The sequence below is a fragment of the Stenella coeruleoalba genome, assembly GCF_951394435.1.
Source record: "Stenella coeruleoalba genome assembly, chromosome: X".
Taxonomy (NCBI): Eukaryota; Metazoa; Chordata; class Mammalia; order Artiodactyla; family Delphinidae; genus Stenella; species Stenella coeruleoalba.
Window position 1 is genome coordinate 108,372,380 of NC_137152.1, and position 19,831 is coordinate 108,392,210.

At 40.5% G+C, this 19,831-nt stretch overlaps 1 protein-coding gene across 1 annotated transcript in view; it reads right to left on the reverse strand.

Annotated features, from left to right (window-relative positions):
* The window catches only part of GPC4 (glypican 4), a 109,354-nt gene that overhangs the window by 38,518 nt on the left and 51,005 nt on the right, over nt 1-19,831 (reverse strand). The window lies entirely within an intron of this gene.

A 19,831-nucleotide genomic window follows, 5' to 3' on the forward strand; every position in this document is an offset into this window, starting at 1 on the left:
GTCACTCAAAACTAACCCCACCAGGTACTATCACGTTAGTCACACCAATACAATACCAATTCACCTTCACTGTTCCTTCTATCATTGCAGTTCATGTTCCATGACAGACAAAAGGGGTCTGAAAAGACCTAAGGTCTCAGGAACTCAGGAAGGCGTATACTGAAGACATATGAACCTATCAATGGTAAGTGTGTATAATAAATCAAGGGAGGAGGAATGAAGAGCAAAATCTTTTTAACAACACTAATCATGGACATGGACTGGGCCAGGAGCAGACGGCCATCGCTGCTTCTTGGCTGTGGGCGCTTAGAGGAAATAAGCCTTCACTTCGGACAGATACCAAAGTAGTTTTGCGGAGGGGGTGGATTTCAAATAACATGGTGTTGGCAATTTATTTGACGAACACTAGTACCGTCAACTGCACAGATGCAAATAATTACATAATCAGATATATTCCTGATCGTTCTTCCTTCCTGGCAATTCAAAAGTAGGGAGAGTGTTATTGCCAGACAAAAATGGATACGTAGCATTAAAGGACTTTTAAAGAAGGGGAGAAGGGAAACATTCTTCAAATAACTTCCTCATCCAGAAACTGCTCAATGCTTCATTTGGCATTTTTGAAACCCTTGGTCAACCGATAATTCTAACAAAGGCGGTGGGGCTGGGGGGAGGCACAGCGAAGAATGTGAAGGAGTTTAGAGCTGTGAGGTTGCCGAACATCTTAGATCTCATTAGTGGAAGAAGCTTAGTTTTCTGGAAACACCTTGTTACAACCAAAACCAGAACTGCCTCTTGACTGGATTAACACGTTCACAACAGGCCTTTGGTACTGGAACACCTAATGAACAAAGAGATATCCAGGTGTCTCCTGGTTTCAGGGTTGAGGATCTCCCCAAACACAATCTTAATACATAAAGTAATACAAAGGACCCCCAACTAGTACAGTACTTGACGTAGCTGTATTAAAGAGTCCATATCACTCTCACACACCATGAAGAAAATTAACTGAAATGCTCACAATGAGAACTTAGGACATACAGAACTAGGTACATGAATTATAATAAGAGAGCAGCTACTTTTTTAAGATTTTCACAGGCTAAAATTAATCACAGGCTGGTTTTCAAGCCCCTGCAAAGATTCGATTGTGGTAATGCACTGAATTTCCAAGGCAAAACAGTTCAGAGTCTGGAAGCGAATCTATATTCACCTAATCTTAACATGGTTCACACATACAATAAACGAAAGGGTCATTCGTTGGATCTTATCAAAATAGGCATCTATGACCAAGGAAAAAAGCACCCTTCTTTGCACCTCCAATGCACATACGCACAGACACACACACAGAACCTAAAGCCAGAAAATTCGAAGAGACAAAAGGAAAGAATACTTTTCTACATATAAGAAGGTGCTAGATGTTGAGAGTTTAAAATTTGGGCACTGAACAAACACCCTTCAAAAATGGGTCACAGCAATTAAAGTTTTACTGGTGACCGACTGAACTAGCCAGCAGCTAAACAAAAGGCCCGTGCACTCCACCCACCACCTACCCACCAGGGGCCCTCAGCAGGACCTTCGGGAGACCTGCTGATATCTGAACACTGAAGCACATTTATTTGTTTTGGCAAAAACTAAGGAAAAAGAGTCCACTTCCATGTTACAGATAAGATCTTTACAGGAAGACTCTGTCTAATGGTAAAGGCTTGCCTTGTGGAAAGGGTGACAACGGGGTAGATACCTGGGTAATGTTTCTGCTGGCAAAGTCATCTTCCCCTGAGTGCAAACAAGCCACACCAACGGGCCACTTTTGCCCATTTGAGCCTTGCATACACCACGTATTCTGTCTGTTTCTAAAAAGCATTCCTTGAAAATGTAATCTGGCATTCTTGCCAAAGGCCCTGTCCAAGACACACTTATGAATTAAATCCCAAGCCACACATGGGCCAGTGGGGATTCAGTGCCATAACCAGTTTCCGCTGATGAGAAGTTACTAGGAAGGAAAAGGGGACAAGTGCATCTGAAAATGAAACTACAGCTCTGCACTGTACTAAGAACTGGAGCAACTCATTTGATTTTTAAAACCTGAATATTTCTACTGTAACACCAAAAATGATTTCTATGATTAAAAGCCAGGGCGTACGTATCAATGGAAAGACATTCCATTTTGCCTGTTGGAGACTGCCTCTAAAATGCTGTGTCTGAATGAGACATGCTTTTTTTCTCTGCAGATCACCTCTCAACCTGGTGATCCTGTATACTTCTTATTTAAGAAGGATGTCACAATTTGTTCTTTAGGCTGAAAGCGTTGAGCACAGGGACGACAGGATCCAATGTGGGACAGGAAGATGACAGCCACTGCAGGGGAAGCGGTGAGCTCATGCATTTAAAAAAGGGGGGCGGGGTGGCCCTAGAGGATTCTGATACATACCCTTCCTGAAGAATTCTAGTTTGAAAGGCTGAAGCATTAGAGCCACAGAAGAACCGGGAATCGAAGTTCATCCAATGGTTTGAGTCAACAGTGGGTTGATCTACAACCATCATTTGCCTCCTCTATTTCGCTAACTCAACCTCCTGCTTCCGGGACCTTCTGTGTTCTTCTCCATGGCCCTCTTCTGTCTGCTTTCCACTCTCTTTTCACTCTGCTCATCCTGTTCTCTCTCACCACACTCCACCTCTTCTAACTGCACATAATGTGAAACCGAAGGACTTTTTTGTTTGTTATACTTGTTGAGAGTTCCCTGTTCTTAATTTTAAAAGCAGGTGAATTGAAGGCTTTATGGATTTCTAAGAAAGCACCTAAATTAAGTTGCTTTTTGTACATGGCCCTCGATTAGGGTTTTTCTTTGTGGGTCAGTGGCCCTCAAAAGAAAAAAGGTCCCTTAGCCTTGTCGTCGGAGGCTTGGATGAGAGTCAATGAAGCGTGCTTTTAAAGCTTAACTCTGTGGCATTAAAAACAAAAAAATCACTCGAAAGAGCCAAACTTTTTTCAGTCACACCAGCTCTGTGTAATTTCCCTTTAGTCTTAATATCAATGCCTTCGTTTTTCAAAGCTGAACAAAGACAATCACAATAAATTACTACTCAATCCTGCTGAGTGTGTGGATTGGTTCCTTTTTTTTTTTTTTGAAGCACTTCAACTCAATAGTTAAAGAAGCAGGCATTGACTATGAGGAATCTAGTCCATCCTTTAACAGGGCTCTGCGGCGGGCAATCTGTAGAACTGTGCTTTCTCATTTTATTTCATTTCTTCCTCTCACCAAAGGCTGGCTGTGATGTACAGATGGGGTGCAGATAATGTCCATTTATTTCCAGTTACTCATAACCCACCTGCCCATAGAAAATGTTATAAATGGTGGTTACATTCTCAGGCCAGCCTATTTACTATCAACGTAACTACTTCTAACTGTAACTTCATTTTTTTTTCAGCTTAGTTTCATATTTTATTGAAGATGCATTTAAAATAACATCCAGATTCATGTCTTTTTTACATAACAGGACATTTTCTGTCATTGTCATGTAAAAGACGAGTAAAGGGACATTATTAACGTATATTATAATAAGATGCTCCCTGATACACCACTATACCCAATTTATACGTTTATTAAAGCATACATGTACTTTGTTTTTTTATACAGCAGGTTCTTATTAATTATCCATTTTATACATATTAGTGTATATATGTCAATCCCAATCTCCCAATTTATCTGTAACTTCATTTTGAAGTCCAAGTAGAAGCCAAGAAAATGTCTCTCAGATTCTCACACATTTTGGGGGAGATGATGATAGAGGAATACTTGTAGTTACCGCTAGGGTGTCAGCTTTCTATACCTGTAGGAGATAAAGTAAATGTCTTCAGGATTACTCCTCCAGAGTCCTAAATGGAGGAAACAGCAGCCAGAAAGTTTTATGGGACAATGCAGAAAACCCAGGCATGCCAGCACCAGCACGATTTGGACAGCAAGCATTCTCCGTAGCCCAACTCATTTTACCAAAAATGCAACCAAATGCCTTTGGTAAAGAAGAGACACACAAACTGCACCCTAAGGGTGGGGGCTGCAGTGAGGGACATTGGAGAATAACAGACTGGAAAGCGCTTAGGAAAACTGCCAATGTAAGAGATTCGATTTTGCGATGGCCTTTCATGCAGAAAGGGATTTGGAGAAAACTTAGCTCCTTTTTTGTGTGTGTTTCTTAAAATTTTATTTTCTTGAAGTAGAGTTGATTTACAATGTTGTGTTTAGTTTCTGCTGTACAGCAGTGACTCAGTTTATATATATATATATATATATATATATATATATATATATATATACATATATATATATACACACACACACACACACACACACACATATATATATTTTTTCATATTCTTTTCCATTATGGTTTATCACAGGATATTGAATATATAGTTCCCTGTGCTATAGAGTAGGACCTTGTTGTTTATCCATTCTATATATATAATAGTTTGCATCTGCTAATCCCAAACTCCCAATCCTTCCTTCCCCCTTGGCAATCACAAGTTTGTTCTCCACATCTGTGAGTCTGTTTTTGTTTCACAAATAGGTTCATTTGTGTCATCTTTTAGATTCTACATATAAGTGATATCATATGGTATTTATCCTTCTCTTTCTTACTTTACTTCGCTTAGTATGATAATCTCTAGGCCCATCCACGTTTGCTGCAAATGGCATTATTTAATTCTTTTTAATGGCTGAGTAACAGTCCATTATCTATATCCACCACATCTTCTTAAGCCAGTCGTCTGTTGATGGACACTTGAATTTCTTCCATGTCTTGTCTATTGTAAATAGTGCTGCAATGAACACTGCGGTGCAGGTATCTTTTTGAATTAGAGTTTTCGTCTTTTTCTGGATATATGCCCAGGTGTGGGATTGCTGGATCACATGGAAACTCTAATTTTACTTCTTTGAGGCACCTCCATACTGTTTGCCATAGTGGCTGCACCAATTTACATTCCCACCAATAGTGCAGGAGAGTTTCCTTTTCTCCACACCATCTCCAGCATTTATTATTTGTAGACTTTTTAATGATGGCCGTTCTGACTGGTATGAGGTGGTACCTCATTGTAGTTTTCATTTGCATTTCTCTAATAATTAGATATGATGAGCAGCTTTTCATGTGCCTGCTGGCCATCTGTATGTCTTCTTTGGAGAAATGTCTATTTAGGTCTTCTGCCTATTTTTAACTGGGTTGTTTGGTTTTTTGTTATTAAATTGTAGGACCTGTTTTTATATTTTGGAAATTAAGCCTTTGTTGGTTGCATCATTTGCAAATATTATCTCCCAGTCTTTTCATTCTGTTTATGGTTTCCTTTGCTGTGCAAAAGCTTTTAAGTGTCATTAGGCCCCATTTGTTTATTTTTGCTTTTATTTCTGTTGCCGTGGGAGACTGACCTAAGAAAACATTGGTACGATTTATGTCAGACAATGTTTTGCTGTTCTCTTCTAGGAGTTTTATGGTGTCTCATCATTTTGAGTTTATTTTTGTGTATGGTGTGAGGCTGTGTTCTAGCTTTGATTTGCATGTGGTTGTCCAACTTTCCCAACACCACTTGCTGAAGAGAATGTATTTTCCCCATTGTGTATTCTTGCTTCCTTTGTCGAAGATTAATTGTCCATAGGTGTGTGGGTTTACTTCTGGGCTCTCTAGTCTGTTCCATTGAGCTGCATGTCTGTTTTTGTGCCAACACCATGCTGTTTTGATTACCATAGCTTTGTAGTATTGTTTAAAGTCTGGTAGGGTTATGCCTCCAGCTTTGTTCTTTTTCCTCAGGATTGCTTTGGCAATTCTGGGTCTTTTATGGTTCCATATAAATTTTAGGATTATTTGTTCTAGTTCTATGGAAAATGTCATGGGTAATTTGATAGGGATTGCATTAAATCTGTAGATTGCTTTGGATATATGGCCATTTTAACAATATAATTCTTCCAATCCAAGAGCATGGGACATCTTTCTATTTCTTTGAATCATCTTCGATGCGTTTATTAATGTTTTGTAGTTCTGAGCATATAATTCTTTTACCTCCTTGGTGAAGTTTATGGATACTTAGCTCTTGACAAGGGGTTTTAAAGAAGTGAATTTAAAAAGCTTCCAAATACTTGATACTATCTGTGTCTTTTATTCTGTAGGTCTAATGGTAGTCTGGGGAGAAGAGACTGATCTGGGGAGCAAGAAATATGGGTTTGAGTCCCAGCTCTACATGATTCACTGTAGGCTCTTAAAGAAGCCCTTTGTAAAGAAGGAAGCATTATGAATACAGTGCAATTACAAAACCAAGACAAAAATGAAGAGCATCTATTATACTGATAAGCTACTGAATGAAGTTCTCCAGAAAGAGACTTTTCTGATGACTTGTGCTAGGAGAGGCAGAGGGGCCAGGAGAGCAGCACCTTCTTTCTTCCAGCTACTTCAGGGAAATTTCTTATTGGAGGCAGAATTTAGGAGAATAAAGATAGCCAGAAAAGACAGCATTATCAATTAGGAGTTCAGTGGCATGCATAAGTGATGGGGAACTGATGACAAGTAAGTACAGACATTTATTTAAAGGGCCTTCAAAAGAAAAGCCTTGGGAGCCTAAGGAGACACGATGACGAGACATAATGTGGTACCCTGGCTGGGATCCTGGAACAGAAAAAGACATTAGGGGAAGATGAAGGAAATCACACAAAAACTTACATGCAAATGTTCACAGCAGCATTATTCAAAATAGCCAAATGTCCAACAATGTATGGATAAACAAAATGAGGTGTATCTGAATAATGAAATGTTATTCAGCCATAAGAAGGAATGAACTTCTGAAACGTGTTCCAACATGGTGAAATCTGGAAAATACTATGTTAAGTAAGGAGCCACTCACAAAAGTCCACATATTGTATAATACCATTTACATGAAATGTCCAGCCTTGGTCAATCTATAGAGACAGAAGGTGGATTAGTGGTTGCCTGGGGCTGAGAGGGGAGGGTGGTGGGCAGGGGGATGGGAAGTAAGGGAGGGGTTACAGCTAAAAGATATGAGCTTTCTTTCTGGGATAATGAAACTGTTCTAAAATTGATTTTGGTGATAAATGCACAATTCTGTGAGTATATTAGAAGCCACTGTATACTTTAAATGGGTGAATTGTTTGGGATATGAATCATACGTCAATGAAACTGTTAGTAAAAAAAAAAGCTAAGGAAATCGGAATAAGATATAGACTTTAGTTAACAATAATGCATCAATATTGGTTTATCAATTGTGACAATGTACCACAGAAATGTAAGGTGTTAATAATAGGGGAAACTGGGTTTGGGGTATAGGAAAGCTCTGGGCTATCCTCGCAAATTCTGTAAATCTAACCCTTCTAAGATAAATTTTATTTTTTCTTTTTTTTTAAAAAGCAAGCTTTGGATTTCCCTGGTGGCGCAGTGGTTAAGAATCCGCCTGCCAATGCAGGGGACATGGGTTCAAGCCCTGGCCCGGGAAGATCCCACATGCCCCGGAGCAACTAAGTCCGTGTGCCACAACTACTGAGCCTGCGCTCTAGAGCCCACGAGCCACAACTTCTGAGCCCGCGAGCCACAACTACTGAAGCCCGAGTGCCTAGAGCCCGTACTCTGCAACGAGAAGCCACCACAATGAGAAGCCCCTGCTGGCCGCAACTAGAGAAAGCCCACGCAGCAACGAAGAACCAACGCAGCCAAAAAAAAATAAAAAATAAAAAAAAATTTTAAAAAAGCAAGCTTCAGTTTTCAAAGTAAAAAGGATCAATACGTGGGGGGGGGGCTTTCATCAGTATTACATCAAACACTTGATGTAATTCTAATATTGGGGAGCAACATCAAACTATTACTTGCTGCAGTAATTTTCCTAATCCCTCGATTGCTACTTTACTCTTTTCCTAATTTTTATTTATTCTGAAGGTAAAACAATTCCTTGCCGTTGGTCTAAAGAGTTACCAAAATAGTTTCCGTTCACTTTCTAGATCTAAATTCGTGTAGCCACAAAATGAGCTAAAATGCAGGTTGCTGTATAACTCCATCCCCTCCAAGCTAAGAACCCCAGGAGGAATATACAATGCTCTGCTTCATGGGAACAAAGAAAGAAAATCTCTAAAGGTTTTTAATAGTCCCAGGGGGATGAGGGAATGTATACATTAATCCATCCTTCCTCCCTTGCGAAACAGCAGTGAAATGACTGCATGTAATGTGCTATGCACATCCAAAGCCTGAAGCCTTCTGACCTAAACCGTAATAATAAAGCACATAAATTACAGTCATTATGGAGATGTATGATTTGAGATCACCTACCAATCAGTAGGGGAAATGCAGCCAGTTAGCATTTTGCAGAACCTTTCCGAAATACAGCTCTGGAGGGCTTTGCTACTGATTATTTTTAGGTCCACTAATCCTGCAAGGTAGGCTAGAAGGCCAATCAGAAACACATACATTTCAAAAATCAGTTCTATTATATTTTCCTAAGAATACTTCGTTTAAGTGTCGTTGGAAGAGTCAGGGCTGCTACTTTCAAACCCCGCACTTCATTTCAGTGAGCTTGCAACAGCTTTAAAATCCACCTGAGATAGAAATCAAGCAGGGCTTTTTATTGCTTTATACTGATAAGCAAATTATGAACCAAAGTTTTTATCTGACAATCTTCAATCTCCATTTTAACTGTACCAAAGGTTCACTGAAGAAAGGCACATCAACCAAACTGAGTGAATGACCTGAAATGCATACTCTGACCTTATGTTACCATCACTTTAGAGCACGTAGAGCAACTGCATCTATTCTGCACATTTCCAACCACTTCGTCCAGGTCCAGGACTCAACAGGAATAATAATACTGGCGATTAACCCCAATCTCTTCAACAATTCTGAGGATCCAGTAAATACTACCTAAGCTAATAAAAGGCTCCCGGAAATGTGTTGGTGACTTGACTTGGGGGCGGGGGCCCCCGACAGGGGCAAGCAGGAAAAGAAGGAGCTCTGTTACTTGTTTTACAAATAATGAAGATCTCTCCTGTCAGTGATTCAGGTGCACATACCTGGAGTAGCATCATTTGAGAGTTTCTCTCGAACACTAGTTTCCGATCTCCATTGAGCTCGTCATTTAACAGAATGCCCGAGTCCAAATACGCCTGTTTCAAATTCAGCTACAAATAAAATGTAGCCTAGAGAGGAAACACCACTGGCTAGGACATTTTTTTTCTTTGGTGCCCAACAGTACTTCTTTCTGGAACCTAGGTACCCAAGCCAAGCGTCCTAATTACTGGTAGAGCGAGGCCTCGTGAGGGCCATCTCTAAGACAGTGAAGAGACCAGGCTCAGAGGGTCACGGGGATTCCTGGGATGGGAGGGATGCTGGCCCCCAGCATCTTGTCCTTTCTCTGCACCCCTAGCGTACACTCTTACAATGATCCCCGAGAGCAGTCTCCTGCGGGCAACCACATCAGACCTCAGAGAAAGTGGAGGAGGAAGGCATCCTCAGAAAAACACTGGAGACGCTCCTGTCCCCCTCTCCCAGGGGTCTGACGGAACACCAGACTTCCAACAGGGAGCGATTTTCCTGATTATCTCCTAATCATCTCTAAAGAAACCCCGAGGAGCCCCATTCTAAGATAACCCGCCACAGCCATTTAGGTTTCACAGCAAGATTGGAAAGGGTCAACAGCTGGGTACCAAGTCTATTCCAAGTGTAGGAGAAAATGCAGTAGGTGGGTGGGGAGGCGCTAATACAAACATTAATTAATGCCTTTCGTTTTATATGCGTGTCACGGGTCGTGTGGGTCACGAACATTTTTAACATTGTTTTCTCCTTTTTTATGCCTTTTTTCAGCTTGGGTAACTAGAAAAATAAAAACCCTCCTTAACTTCTCTTTACTCCCCCTTTCATGACATACCTAAAATTCCTCCCTCCTGAATACAGTGTGAGAATAGGTTTTTAATAAATCTACTTTCTAGGAAAAATATACCTAAATAACAACATAGTCATTCATTAGGAATTCTCCCACAGATATTTTTCCAAATGGCTACTTAGAATGCCTTTACCCTGAGTGATAAGAAAGTTCACTGCCTCACGTAAAGAAAAATGATTCTCTAACAACAGATTTCAAGCCACATGAACCATTCTTTAAAATTCTAGCCAGGTATCAATGAAACGGCGAAGGGGAAAGAAAAGTTACTTTTTCAAAGTCTGTACTTAATTAAAACCCACTTGCACAAAATTCTTGTTAAAGGTCACAGTAAGTTACAGCTGACTCTAATACAGATGTGCATTTAAGGACTCTTAATTTAATTAGTCTCCCTTCCCATGGACATGGGCCACAGTTGAACAGGGGTTAATTTTTATAGCATGAGATAAAAGTGTTATGCAACCTTAGCGCAGGCAGATGGAGGAAAGGCAGAGCCCTCATTTTGCAAGGCTGAGTTTCCCCAACCCTCAAAAAAGCTCCTCTTCACCATCATCTAGTATCCTAACACTTGGGCCTGCCACCCTTGGGGCAGACACCCTAGAATTCAGTCCCATTTTTGTTGCCAAAAGTAAAGTTTCAACGTACATTTCCTCTTTTAGGCCATTTACTAGAGTTTCAAGCAAAATTTGTCTCCATCTTAATTTTGGAGAGAATGCCACTGTTAATGTGGCTATACAGAGGCTTGACTTATTTATCGCTAACCCTTTGCTTCCTGCCTCAAAGCCAATCATAGTATTGGATGGAATAGCCCCACAATTCTGTGGTGATGCCAGTTATTTTAAGTTTCCTTGGCTTGCTGTGCAATCCCACGAAGAGCTTTTTGAAAGCCCAGATAGATCACATTCACTGGTTTCCCTCTGTCCACATATGCTTTAGTCCCTTGAAAAACACAAGGTCATTAATCAAGCACAGATTCCACTTACAGAAATGATGTTGCCCTTCCTAGAAGATTAAGTTTGCTTAACTTTCCAGTGTTCCCATTCTCTATTATACATTCTACCTGCTTGCCTTTATAAGTGAGGCATCCCAGGTCTGACTGGCATTTATTTTAATGGCCATCTCCCTATTTATTCTAATGACCGTCTCCTTGGCGCCATTCAATTCCCCAATCTCACCTTTCAGAATCTCTCCTTTAGGATCAGACCTGTTGATTAATTACATTTGATTTGTTCATGAGGATTAAAAAATTGAGTACATTTACTACTTCAACCATTCCACCTCAAGAGATTATCTGCAAATGGAACCCTGTCCTAAAATTTTCTCCAACTCTGTATCAAAGTATTGGTTCACTTCTCCCAAACTAACCTTTGGCCCAATTTGACAACACAAAAAAAATTGTTGGTGCTTAATGCAGTATTTGCCCAGTGCCTCTTACGTGCTACATGCCATTCCTCGGTGCAGAAAAGGCAAAAGGCTCGGTCTCCACCCTCTTGAAAATTACAAGATGAACAGAAGTGGATTTTATTGTTGCTCTATAGGCTTCTTCTCTCTCCCTCTTAATGTATATATTCTGAATCACGCCACTCCTCCACCCTCCCCCGACCAAAGATCTCTGAGGTCTTCTGATCTCATCTAGAAACAACTCAAGTTCGAAAGACAGGAGAGGGGACACTATCCCAGGCAAATCCACCCAGCCCATGCTTCTTACACTGGGGGCATCAACAGATGTGCCTTAGGAGGTGCCTTTGGACAAACTGGGAGAGATTCATCTACTCAAATATAATCTATACGTTGCCAGATATGCCGTGGCCATTTTTTGAGTCATCCAAAACTAACAGAAGGTACTAGCTTGGACTCAAAGCAAAATCTTGCAATGAGCAAATTCCTTGGGCATCTAGTTCCGCTGCCTTTCTTGGTCAATAAAGCAAAATCCACAAAGGAAAAACTTCACACAAATGCTTTACTTATTTGGCTTGACAAATCAGGTCACTGAACACGCAAATTAATTTAAAAATGCCATCTCTCAGATGATGTTCATGCTTCAATTTCTTAAACGTCTCTAGATCTAAATCTGGTCCCTTGATGATGAGCTTCCCGAACCTTATATTCCAATAGTCAATAAATCACTGGCGTGACACCCCATCCAACTCCTGCAGCTGAGGTCAGAGGAGAGGAGCTTCTATGCCCTCAAGTGACTGACAAACCAAAGAGCAAAGGAATTGAGAGACTTCATAATTCCTCTCTACCGTGCTAGGAATAATCCCTGTTTGTTCTGGGCTCTGAAACTGATGAAAAGGTACTTAGGGCTCCCCTGGTGGCGCAGCGGTTGAGAGTCCGCCTGCTGATGCAGGGGACACGGGTTCGTGCCCCGGTCCGGGAGGATCCCACATGCCGCGGAGCGGCTGGGCCCGTGAGCCATGGCCGCTGAGCCTGCGCGTCCGGAGCCTGTGCTCCGCAACGGGAGAGGCCGCAACAGTGAGAGGCCCGCGTACCACAAAAAAAAAAAAAAAAAAAGGTACTTAAAGTTAAATGTAAGGTATCAATTAGGAAATTCTTCGGCTGGGCTGTCATGCCAGCCATCTACCATTTTCCTCTGGTTTAAGAGAAGGGAAAAATAAGGGCAGATCTTGGGCACTAAACAGATTAATGTGATTACTTATTTATGACACACAAAAAAATTTACTTCGTTACAGAAGAAGATGGAAAAGTGATTGACCTTGCCAACAAGTGACGAGGAAAAGAGAGAAACCAGTCGTTCGCTCTGCATCCAAGCCCCCACTGGCCTATTCAATTCCTGACCATCCTCAGATATAGGCTGGCCAGATCAGAGTCCTCTTAGTCACCCCAGAGCCACAGAGATAGATATGAATGTTCCAGAAAGCAACTAGTGCATCAGAGGTACCCTGGCCCTGTTTCCTGCAGAACCGTCAGAAAACTAAGAATAAAGGGGTTGCGTGTTCCCGTGTTTTGCTTTGGGTGGGGATGAAAGGAGAGAGGCCATTCTGCTTTGAGCCTCGAAGAAGACCGGAAGGTTGCTGCCATAGGGCTGACACTGGAATCACTATAGAATGGTGTCTGTCACAGGACCTAAGAGAAGTACCAGAGCATCAGAGTCTGGCCAGGAGATAGTCTGGAGGCCTCATGTTCACAAACTCCAAACATCAGACAGCTTTCAAAGGCCTGGAGCAATGGGAGAGTAAGTACCTGTTTCATTATTTCAATATCCAATTGCTTTCCATAAATCTTTTGGGTCATGGGCCAACTACTCGTAAAGCAACTGATTTGGTCAAATATCTGATCCCAAAGAAGTTCCAATTACTCCTCCGGTCTGGGAATGTGAGTCTGCATCAAGACCCATCAGCTAATTTAGGATGAGCAACAACCATGGGGGATGGGGAGGTTCAGGCTGCAGGGGTAGGGGAGGGAGAGAGAAAGAACTGAAGAGAAATGGGCCCAGGGAAAGGGAGAGAAAAGGAAGCTGGTATGAGACCCAGGGCCGAGTAGTGGCAGGGCCACCTAAAGCTGATGCTAGTGGCAATCTGGCACCAGGGCCTCAAGTTCACGGTAACTCCCATCAAGCAGAGGGACACGTTTTTCTATCCAGTTTCCACTACACAGAGCCTGCAGATGGCACACAGCATTACTACTGCAATTATTGACTATAATTATTGTGAAAAGTCTTTGATGTGCGAGCAAAAATTATTAAAATGGCCCTTCTTAGAAAAGAAGGTCAGTAAATACAGCCTCCTTTGGAAAATTCAAGGACCCAATTTCATACCAGGACTTCTTGCCAGAAAAGAATAAGTCACTTTAATATACTTGTTTTCGGCTCCTCTCCTTGAAGATGTTTTATCTTATGTGAAAAATGAATAATGGTATGTGGTTTAGGATGTATTTTAAGAATATACTTAAAGGTACTTCAAAGGAAAGTAAAAACTAAAGTAACTTTCTCCTTGCAGACACACACATCTATATTTTGCACAAGCTCCTAGTCTTTCCAGATCCCACAGTAACCCACGAGAGGCAATTTTTTAAACTGTCTTGGAGGATGAGAACAAACAACAAGCGACACTAAATGTCTGTCTTGTTTTAAAAATAACACTGGGCGGTGCTGTGCTTACCTGTTTGAATTAGTAAACATTTTACTGTACTTAAATGAGCATTGGTAACTAGAAATATGAAAGAACGGAGAATAGCTTACTTTGTCCTCTTTGCCTTTCATAGGATCATAAACCGTGCAAGGTCACATTTTTAAAAAACACCTACCTAATCTTATGTTTTAACTCTGAGCCAAGGTGGCATGATCCCAAATAAGAGCCAATGTTACAGGAGCATAGTTTCAATGTAGTAGGGAAAGGCCATTCCAAAAGCTGAATGTCCAGCATTATAAGCCCTGGTTTTTGCAAATGAACAGCTTAAGTTAGAATGAGTTTGACCGGGTGATCTGAAAAAAATACTTATGTTTTTGCCCATGGGCGTTTCTAGGTTGAATATATTACAATGGATACAGCCCAATACAAAAAGACCAACTAATCATATCGAAGTTTAACCCTACTATGGTATGATAAGTTCAATCATAGAATATGATTCTGAGACCATAATTAAGTAAGCTTGGAAAAGAACCACAGCTCAATCTCAAGTTTCATAAACATACACGCCAAGAGGTGCTCAGTGACACAAGTCTGACTTTCTGGGTTTCCATTTGGCCTGATGACTGAGTGGGTATGGGTAAATGGTGGGTATCCTCTTATGAAAAGGCATTGTTCCCATTATTGTGAGATGAACCTCTGTGCTACCATGATCTGTGGCCGCAAATGTAAACAGAAATTACCTAAGGGATTATTACAAAATGAGCCTATGGAAAAAAAATAATGAGCCTATGTTTTAAAAAAAAAAACATGATGCATTATTGGCTAAAACTCTTATAATAGTGTTGACAAATGTGGCAGCCCGGGAATAGCATACAGAACTCAAGCTTCTTTTCATCTCACAGTGAACAGCAACTTGGAACAGGAAGGATCGGGCTCTTAATGAACCTAGAGCTTCAGCTTATTTTATTCCCCATCACCAAGGTTCCTCAGTCAGACCAGTTCATTACAAAACAAATGAATAAAGTCACAACAAGCAGGAAACTCAAACAAAGGAAACTGAAAAGCTTCCTACACACACAGTACTTGCTCTGAGTCTTTGAGGCAGGAAGGCACCATGTTATACGGAAGGAATCAAGGCTTTGGAGTTACACAGACCTGAGTTTGCACTGAATTCTGTCGCTTACTAATTGTGCAACTTTGGGTTGATCTCTTTACTTCTAGACCACTTCTTTTGTAGAACAGGGACAAAAACAGAACCTACTTCATAGATTCGTTGAAAGCGTTATCGTTGAAAGCATTAAACTATATATGTCAAACTATATATAATATATATACAATATAAGCATTAAACTATATAGGGCCTCACTCAATAGTAGCTATTATTATAAATACTGACATCAAAAGATGCTATACGGAGGGTGGGAGGGAGATGCAACAGGGAAGACATATGGGATCATATGTTTATGTATGACTGATTCACTTTGTTATAAAGCAGAAACTAACACACCATTGTAAAGCAATTATACCCCAATAAAGATGTTAAAAAAAAAAAAAAACTATATTAGATGTTTGTAGCGACAAAAAAAAAAAAAAAAAAAAAAGATGCTATACAGTCATCTCTCTGTATCCACAGGTTCCACATCTGTGGATTCGACCAACCGTGAATAGAAAATATGTATTTTTTTTAAATTCTAGGGACTTCCCTGGTGGTCCAGTAGTTAAGACTCCGTGCTCCCAATGCAGGGGGCCCGGGTTCAATCCCTGGTCAGGGAACTAGATCCCACATGCCGCAACTAAAAAAAAGATCCCGCATGCCGCAACTAAGACCCAGCGCAGCCAAATAAATAAATTAGGTAAGTATTTTAAAAAATAAATAAAATAAAATTCCAGAAAAGTCCTGAAAGGCAAAACTTGAATTTGTCATGTACCAGCAACCACTTACATAACATTTACATTGTATGAGGTATTATGAGTAATCTAGAGATGATTTAAAGCATATGGAACGATGTACTAGGTCATAAGGGACTTGAGCATCTATGGATTTTGGTATGGGGGGGCGGGGTCCTGGAACCAACCCCCCACCCCAATCCCGAGGAATGGCTGTATATTCCTCAGAAGGGTGGTCCTTTCTATGCTTCAGGGTTCAGCTATATTTAATCAAGGGAAGAGTGTTGTTTTCCTGTTGTGATTATTACTACTATTATTAGTAGTCTTAAGAAGCATTGCTTCTAAAAATTACAGAAATAACCAGCAATTTAGCTTTATTTAGCCCAAACACAAAACTGTCCCTTGGTAAAACTTCAGGCTATAGCAATATCACTTTGGGATTACAGACTAGAGGATCTTTTCTTTAAGTTTTGAAGTGGCTCTGTTATAAAGTTGGAGATTAACAAAAAAAATAATAAAGGTTGATTCATATGAAGTTGCCATTATTTCAGGTCAAAAGGGTGAAATATCAACAATTTCACATAGCCCAGCCTAATATCTTGAGGAATCAACTTTGCATCAACATCCAAGTATTTCTACAAATAAACTATGAATCATTTGCATTCTAGAACTCCTGCACTCATGAATACAAAAGACTGAAATAAGACACTCCTATTTACTTACTTAAATATGCAACTTACTCTTTAAAAAAACGCATGTGCCTGGAGTACATACTATGTTAACTGCACTATCCTGACAAATGATCAGTTCTTAATAGCCAATCACTTTGTTGAAAGAACACTCTGCTCTATAAAATAAAGGTGGATGATTCAGAAATTTAGAGTATCTAAGGATAAGTGTGTATCAAATAAAAACAAACAAACAAAAACACTGACCCCCAGATGAAGGGAGTTTTTGTTCCCTATCACATCAAAGAAAGGGAGAACAAAGATGGAAATGACAGCTGCCCCGCACAATCGTGATGCATTTAAGTGCTGATTTTTTGATGTTGCTGATGAGAGTATATCGACCTCAGAGCGTCTGTCAGTTTATCATCTGATCACCTCCTTTTACTCTCTTTATTTCTGTAATATTTCTGTCAAATAGGTCTTTCTCTACTAGGTTTTAGACTGGGGCCATACATTTCCCTGCATTTCCCCTTCACAATTGTGCATATAATTTACAGACATGAGTGAGAAAAGGAAAACTCATCAACATAATACTCACCTGCCAGGATGTGACGGCAGGGTTTGGAAAGATGAAAAGTGCTTCCTGAACAAATGTTTCCATAGGGTGGGGGTGTGCAGGGAGGGAGGGGAGGACGGGGCCTGAGATACCCTGGCCTTGGTCCTGAGTAGTACATAGAAGTTAGTTAGGCACCAAAGAACTGGATAAACAGTGTGTAGTGGGGATCCCAGCACTATGAAATTCAACAACGCCATGGGAGAGGAAAAGAAAAGTTCAAAATTACATGGCCCATTTTAGAGTAAGAAGCTATGACAGAACCAGGCATTACTGAGGGAGAGAAAAAAAGGGTTCAGAAAGTAAACAACAAGCAAGATGCCTGGAGACCGGCTTGAAAATACGGGGTTGGGAGGGGGGGGACCTTTCCTTATTGTTACTTCAGAGTAAGTGCTCCCAAGCACTTAGATTTTGAGGAGAGAGCTGGAGAGAGAGAGAAGAGAACCTTCATCATGGCTAAAAGGCCAGAGTAAAAAGAAGTAAAGGTATCATCGATGAAATAAAAAGCTAGTCCCAGACTGGGTACGGAGAAAAGCCCCAAAGGCATAGAAGGTTAGACACAAAATAAAAATTAGGCAGGAGCCACTTGCAAGAGATCGCAAAGCCAACAGAGTAAGAGAGGAAGCCATTTAGAGCATCCGAGGACCCACTTAATCACAGTCACAGGCTAAAAAGGAGATGCTCAAGAGACTGAATGAACTCTTTGTCTTGGAAAGAGATTCGCATTCCCAAACCAGAACACTGAACTCAGCAGGTCAGAGGTACTAGATCAAATAGTGGTAAACACGATGCTCTGCATCTAATCACAAACCAGGAGTAGATAAATCACTGGGACCAGATGGTATCCACCAGCCAGTTCTGAAGTCACTCAAGGGTGAAATTGTTTTGGCCAACATGTGTCGGCCGTCATTACAAACAGCCACTGTGCCCAAGAGATTGGTGCTTGTCAACGCGATTCCTATTCATAAGATGGGTTCCAGAGGGGACCCTGGGAAGTAGAAACCAGTAAGACTCATCTCCATATCAAGTAGGCCGGCCGACTTTACAATAAAGGTGAAATCAGTGCATATTTACAAAAATAAAGCCTGGGAGGAGACAGAACACCAAATATTTTGGCAAAGGAGAAAAATCCCGTTCATCTAATAAGCTAGAGCTTGTGGGGTTGGTGAGGCAAGGAGAATATGCATTTGAATAAAGGGGACCCTGAATATACAAGTTACGGAGGATGCTAAAAACATAACAGAAAGCATTACCATGCACCTGTGCTCCTGTGTACTGGCACTGAACCTTAAAAGATACAAAGGAGGTAAGTAAAGTTCCGAAGTTAGATAAAAAGAAGTTAAGGGAGTTGGAGGAGACGAAGGAAAATAAATTAAGGTTTGGTGTGGAAAGATGGGAATATTACTTTTTTTAATTACACGTATGGAAAGGCTTTAAAAGTGTTTTTTATGGACTACCGATATAGTACACTCATTCAGTAAACAACCCTAGAAGCATAGCAATCGCTCACACATTGCCTCAACCTCTGAGACAACCCAATGAGCAAGGGAAGCCGAGGTTTAACAACAACAAAAAGAGGAAAACAGAAACAGTCAAAGTCTGTGAAATTTACTGCAGAATATTGGAGCCACCCTCTGGGACGCCGCCTTTATTTTGCACACAAATATTCCAGTTGCATATCTGACCAACTCTGTTGTCTGATTTCTAGACCTTCAGTTCTGCCCTGGGTGAAAAACGACAAAGAGTGAACCCAAATCAAGGACAGCTCAAGTGACAGCTGAAAACGGAGGCAGAAGCAACACAGGCAGAACCTTCTAGGGCCATTTAGCTTAGGGGCAAATAGCTCCTCATACTTCAAAAACCCCTAAGGACATTACTGCGTTAGAGTATCATTTATTATATGATTTCCCTGCTGACCCTGGGTCTTCTTTAATTAGTTATGGTTTTATCGTTCTGTTTAATTAGGCAGGAGAATAAATATTTCAGAAATATTTTCACTGAGATGTTTAGAACATCTTTAAAAGTTTGTTTGATGTGTAAAAGAACAGTTATCTAGAAAAATCTGTTACTCCAAATATTTCCTTTTCAGATGAAGCAAGACAACTAACACATAATATTTGACTGCCACAAGTGTAAGGTCAACAGTTGTCCGAGGTTACAACTCAAGAGCTTCACAAAAGTTCTAGATGTATTCAGAGAGAGATCAATGGAGTGATTTATTAACGAAAACTGGTTTGTTTTGTATACATTTAGATCCTTAGATTTTGTTCCAAAAAAGAACATTCTTTGTCCTTCCACCTGAGTGTGGTGTCCTTGCCAGAGACACAACTGACCAGAGAGCTGACCCAGGTCATGATGCTGTTTTTTCTTTCAAAGGGCTTCAAACAGCTGATTCATATTACCAAAAATGTTAATCCTAAAAGATTTAAAAGAAAAAAGTTAAGTAAACATGAAAATAAATTTATTTCTCAGAACGGGCTTGTTTATTTCTACAAACACATATTTTCCTACTTGGGAAGAGAGACTCTGCTGTCTGCACTTCAGACCATTCTTAATTTATCTCAAGACAACTAGGTCTTAGTGAAGGAAACAGATCTGAAACATCCAAGAAGAAAGCAAAAATAAGATACTTAAGAAGAGCCATTTCTCAAACCATATGCCT